General features: G+C 35.3%; 1 non-coding gene across 1 annotated transcript; it reads left to right on the top strand.

Moving 5' to 3' along the window:
• The first annotated feature begins 4,326 nt into the window (after window positions 1-4,326).
• Window positions 4,327-4,433, top strand: LOC139895193 (small nucleolar RNA R71). Its single transcript, XR_011775655.1, has one exon. It is a non-coding gene; the product is annotated as a small nucleolar RNA R71 (small nucleolar RNA).
• Window positions 4,434-5,917: the final 1,484 nt, after the last annotated feature.

Raw genomic sequence — 5,917 nt, forward strand, 5'->3', positions numbered from 1 at the left:
AAGGTGTGGTTCCAATTGGAGTTTTGTAGGCTGTTCTAAAAGCCCAGAGTGCATCCTTCAATTTAATGGACCACTCCTTCGGATTTGATCCTACGGTTTTTTCTAGAATACGTTTTAAAGCTCGGTTGGTATTTTCAACTTTTCCACTTGTTTGTGGATGATATGCGGTGGAGATTTTATGAGTTACTCCATATCTTTTGAGAACTTTCTCAAGTTGATTATTACAGAAATGAGTTCCCCGATCACTTATTAAAGCTTTCGGTGTTCCAAACCTTGCAAAAAGACGTTTTAAAAAGTTGACTACAACTCGTGCATCGTTAGTTGGGAGAGCTTGTGCTTCCGCCCATTTAGATACATAATCAATGGCTACGAGAATATATAGATTATTATAAGATTTTGGAAATGGACCCATAAAGTCAATACCCCAAATGTCAAATACTTCACATACTTGAATGACATTTTGTGACATTTCATCACGTTGACTTATTTTTTCGGCCCTTTGACAAGCATCACAGGATTTGCAAAGAAGGTGTGCGTCTTTGTAAATTGTAGGCCAATAGAATCCAGCATCATAAACTTTTCTTGCTGTTAGTTGAGGCCCATAATGCCCTCCTGTTGGTCCTGTGTGACAATGGTTTAAAATTTTACTAGCTTCATCTCCGAATACACATCGGCGTATTATTTCATCTGGACAACTTTTAAACAGATGTGGATCTTCCCAGAAATAGTGTTTTATATCACTGAAGAATTTCTTTCATTTTTTGGTACGACAATCCTTTTTCAAGGTATCCACATACTAAGTAGTTTGCATAGTCTGCAAACCATGGAATTTCATTATAATTTATCTTCAATAGATATTCATCAGGAAAGTTGTCTTGTATAGCCGATTCATTTAGAACTTCTAATTCGGGATTTTCAAGACGAGAAAGATGATCAGCGGCGAGATTTTCTGCTCTTCTTTTATCTCGGATTTCAATATCGAACTCTTGTAAGAGTAAGATCCAACGGATTAATCTTGGTTTAGCATCTTGTTTCAAAAATAGGTATCTAAGAGCAGAATGGTCGGTATAGACCACCGTTTTTGCTAGAACGAGATATGAACGAAATTTGTCAAAAGTAAAGACAATAACAAGGAGTTCTTTTTCAGTAGTTGTGTAATTTGTTTGTGCTCCTTGTAACGTCTTACTAGCATAATATATAGGTTGAAATCTTTTTTCAATTCTTTGTCCTAAAACGGCTCCCATTGCAAAATCACTTGCATCGCACATTAGTTCAAACGGTAAATTCCAATTCGGTGTTATCATGATCGGCGCATTAGTGAGTTTCTCTTTAAGAATATTAAAAGATTTGATGCATTCATCTGAAAAGATGAATGGAGCATCCTTTTCTAGGAGTTTATTCATAGGAGTGGCAATTTTAGAAAAATCTTTTATGAAACGTCGGTAAAAACCGGCATGCCCTAGAAAACTCCTAACTCCTCTAACATTGGTGGGATGTGGAAGTTTAGCAATTACATCTACTTTAGCTCTATCCACTTCAATTCCTTCTTTTGAAATTTTATGTCCAAGAACGATGCCTTCTTTAACCATGAAATGGCATTTCTCCCAATTAAGTACTAGATTTGATTGTTCGCATCTAATAAGCATTCGTTCCAGATTAACTAGACATGATTCAAAAGTATCACCGAAGACTGAAAAGTCATCCATGAAAACTTCCATGCATTCTTCTATCATGTCGTGAAAAATCGCCATCATGCACCTTTGAAAGGTTGTAGGGGCGTTGCAAAGTCCAAATGGCATGCGTTTGTAAGCAAAAGTACCATAAGGGCACGTAAATGTGGTTTTCTCTTGATCTTCGGGTGCTATTGGAATTTGAAAATATCCGGAAAAACCATCTAGAAAACAATAGTAACTGTTTCCGGCTAACCTTTCCAACATTTGATCAATAAAAGGTAAGGGGAAGTAATATTTTCTGGTGGCGTCATTTAATTTTCTATAATCAATACATACACGCCATCCTGTTACAGTCCTAGTAGGAATAAGCTCATTTTTCTCATTTGTAATGACAGTTATGCCACCCTTCTTAGGCACGCATTGAACTGGGCTTACCCATGGACTATCAGAAATCGGATAAATTAAACCTGCATCTAGCAGTTTAATAATTTCTTTTTTAACTACATCTTGCATATTCGGATTTAGTCTTCGTTGGCGTTGCACATACGTTTTATGACCTTCTTCCATAAGGATTTTATGTGTGCAATACGAAGGACTTATTCCTTTAATATAATGAATCTTCCATGCAATGGCTGGTTTATGAGCTTTCAACACAGAAATGAGTTGTGATTTCTCATTTTCAGTAAGAGAAGACGATATTATTATAGGTAATTTAGATTCACCATGCAAATAAGCGTATTCCAAATGGTTTGGAAGTGGCTTTAACTCTAATTTCGGTGGTTCTTCTATCGATGATTTATATCGATATCTGTCTTCTTCTTTTAGCATTTGAATTTCTTCTGTTGTTGGTTCATATCCATTAGCTATTAGTGTAGCTAACATTTCAGCTTCATCAATTGGTTCAGTTCCTTCTCCTAAAGAACATTCTCCTGTTCCTTGTAATTCTGGAAATTCTTCTAATAATTCTGCATGTGAATCTATAGTTTGAATATAATAACATGTATCATCTGCAGATTGCGGTTATTGCATTGCTCTATCAACTGAAAAGGTAACACTCTCATCCTCTATACTTAGGGTCAATTTCTTACCGAACACGTCTATCATTGCTTTAGCCGTGTTTAAGAATGGTCTTCCTAATATGAGAGGAACTTGAGAATCTTCTTCCATGTCCAGAACAACAAAATCTACTGGAAATACTAAAGTACCAACTTTAACTAGCATGTTCTCCATTATCCCTCTAGGATATTTTATTGATCTATCGGCTAGTTGTATACTTATTCTTGTTGGTTTCAATTCTCCAAGGTCTAGTTTAGCGTATAATGAATACGGCATTAAATTTATACTAGCACCTAAGTCTGCCAATGCTTCTATTGAACTAAGACTACCCAGAAAACATGGAATTGTGAAACTTCCTGGATCAGATAATTTTTCTGGTATCTTATTCAACAGCACTGCTGGACAATTAGCATTCATAGTAACAGCCGAGAGTTCTTCCATTTTCTTTCTATTTGAGATTAGATCTTTCAGAAATTTAGCATATCTAGGCATTTCTGAAATCACATCAATGAAAGGAAGATTAACATTTATCTGTTTAAACATATCCAAGAATTTGGATTGCTCGGCTTCAAGTTTCTCTTTTTTCATTTTACTCGGGTAAGGAAGTGGTGGTTGGTATGGTTTAACATAAGGTTTAGCCTTAACTGTGTTATCTTCATTAACCTTTTCAACTACCGGTTCTTTTTCCTTATCTTGATCAGGTTGTGGTTCTTGTGGAGTAGGAATAGCTTTATCAGAAGTTACAGGTATTTCAGGTGGTTTAAGTGTTGTACCACTTCTTGTGGTAATGGCTTTAGCTATTTCATTCCGGGGGTTTGCATTTGTATCACTAGGTAAACTTCTCGGTTTTCTTTCACCTATTAAACTTGCTAGGTTACTTACTTCTTGTTCCAAGTTTTGAATAGAAGCTTGTTGATTTCTAAATGCTTGAGCATTTTGTTCATTCGTTTGTTTCTGAGATGTGAAAAACTGCGTTTGAGTTTCAACTAGCTTTGTCATCATATCTTCTAAATTCGGCTTTTTATCATCGGTTTGTGGTGGTTTGTTTTGAAAATTAGGTCTTTGCTGATTGTAAGTATTATTGGATACTTGTTGATTGTTAGGACCTTGTTGGTTGTTGTATGGAATATTTCGATTATAATTCTGGTTTTGATTGTAAATTGGTCTTGGCGGTTGATAATTATTCTGATAATTATTTCCAGGCCTTTGGTTTATGTATGAAATATTCTCTCTTTGTTCCATTGTTAGTTCAATACCGAGACAATCTTTTGTCAAATGTGATCCTCCACACTGCTCACAACTAATTCGTATTGAGTGGATATCCTTAGTCATCTTTTCCATTCGTCTCTCGACAGCATCTATCTTTGCGGAAATAGAATCTAAGTCATGGCTAGAATCGGCTCTAGCTGCTTTAGATGATCTAACGATATCTTTTTCTTGGTGCCACTCATGTGAGTGGGAAGCAGTGTTATCAATAATTTTGTAAGCATCAGTTTCAGTTTTCTTCATAATAGAACCACCAGCTGCTATATCGATGTCTTTCCTTGTAGTGATGTCGCATCCTTGGTAGAATATTTGTACTATTTGACAGGTGTCTAAACTATGTTGCGGACATCCTCTTAATAACTTTCCAAATCTTGTCCATGCCTCATATAGAGTTTCATTTGGCTTCTGTGTGAACGTAACAATTTCTCCTTGAAGTCTTACGGCTTTAGATGCCGGAAAGAATTGTTTAAGAAATTTTTCAACTAAAACGTCCCATGTATCAATCGCCCCTTCAGGTAACGATTCCAACCAATATTTGGCTTCTCCCTTTAAAGTCCAGGGAAATAACATGAGATATATCTGTTCATCCTCCACTTCTCGAATTTTAAATAGAGTGCAGATCCTATTAAAGGTACGAAGATGTTCATTTGGATCTTCCTTCGGCGCACCACTAAATTGGCATTGATTAGTCACCATGTGTAGAATTTGTCCTTTGATTTCATAATCTGGCGCATTAATGTCTGGATGAGTAATTGCGTGACCTTGGCCAGTGCGTTTAGCTCTCATTCGGTCTTCCATACTTAAAGGTTCCAGATTCTCCATAATTGAATTTGTTGAATCGGAATCACTAGAGGATTCTGATTTAATGGTTCGTTCCTCAACAATCTCTGTTTGAATGATTGGTGGTTCCGGAGGAAAAATTAATGGTTCAGGATCTACGAATTGTCCCTGAATATTCTCCGGATTCTCAATTGTGAGGTCGGGTTCAAAAAATGGATTATCGGAAATTTGAATTGGAGTACTTGGTCGACTGGATGACGATTCTAAAGAAAAATCAACGGCGGTAATATTAGCTAGATGTCTTGATCTAGTTACAGGTGGTGAACGTCTTGCTCGGTGCATTCACTGAATATCCTATTAGTTTTTAAAAGGAAAGAAAAATTATATAAGTTATCCAATCAATAGACTTTTCTGATTTTGCCCACGTTTCGAATAGCCAAAAGATGCAGCAGAGGGGCAGGATTCGTTTGGTCTCAATATAATTGAGGACTGTTTGGCTCCAATAACCCGGTCCACGTACAAATCCAACTATTACTACGAACCAGAAAATTTTGATGTCTATCAATTTAACCACTTAAAATAAATTTTCGTAATTTTAAGAAGTATAGATAAGAAGTAGAAAAAAAAATTCTATGTCCTAAAACTAGAATAGCGAGAAATAAGAAAGAAAAAGAGTGCGTTGAAAAAGGTCGAAAAAGAAAAGATCGAAAAAATAAAAGGCGTCGAAAAATAAGAAATAATAAAAAAATGACTTATAGAACTTAAAAACACTCGACTAACCCAACCTTATTACTATTACTAACTTAAAATTATAATCGCAAATTGAGATTACTAATTGGAATGATAATTGATACATAGTAAAAGGCGTCTAAAAATATTAAAGCTTACAAGTAAAACTATATCCCAAATGGCAATATCTTAAAAAGGTACTAAAACTTAAAAAGGCGTCGCAAAATTCTAAATCACCTAAATCTTAGTCTAAAAAAAAAAGCACTTAAGGGATTTTACGTGAAAGCCTAAAAATCTAGAAATAAAAATAACTATGGCAAAAACTATGAATTAAAACTAAATACGAGCGAAAAATACAAAAAAATTACGCTAAAACAATTAAAAAGGGACAAAATATAAAAATATACTAAAAG

The sequence above is a fragment of the Rutidosis leptorrhynchoides genome, chromosome 2, assembly GCF_046630445.1.
Source record: "Rutidosis leptorrhynchoides isolate AG116_Rl617_1_P2 chromosome 2, CSIRO_AGI_Rlap_v1, whole genome shotgun sequence".
Taxonomy (NCBI): Eukaryota; Viridiplantae; Streptophyta; class Magnoliopsida; order Asterales; family Asteraceae; genus Rutidosis; species Rutidosis leptorrhynchoides.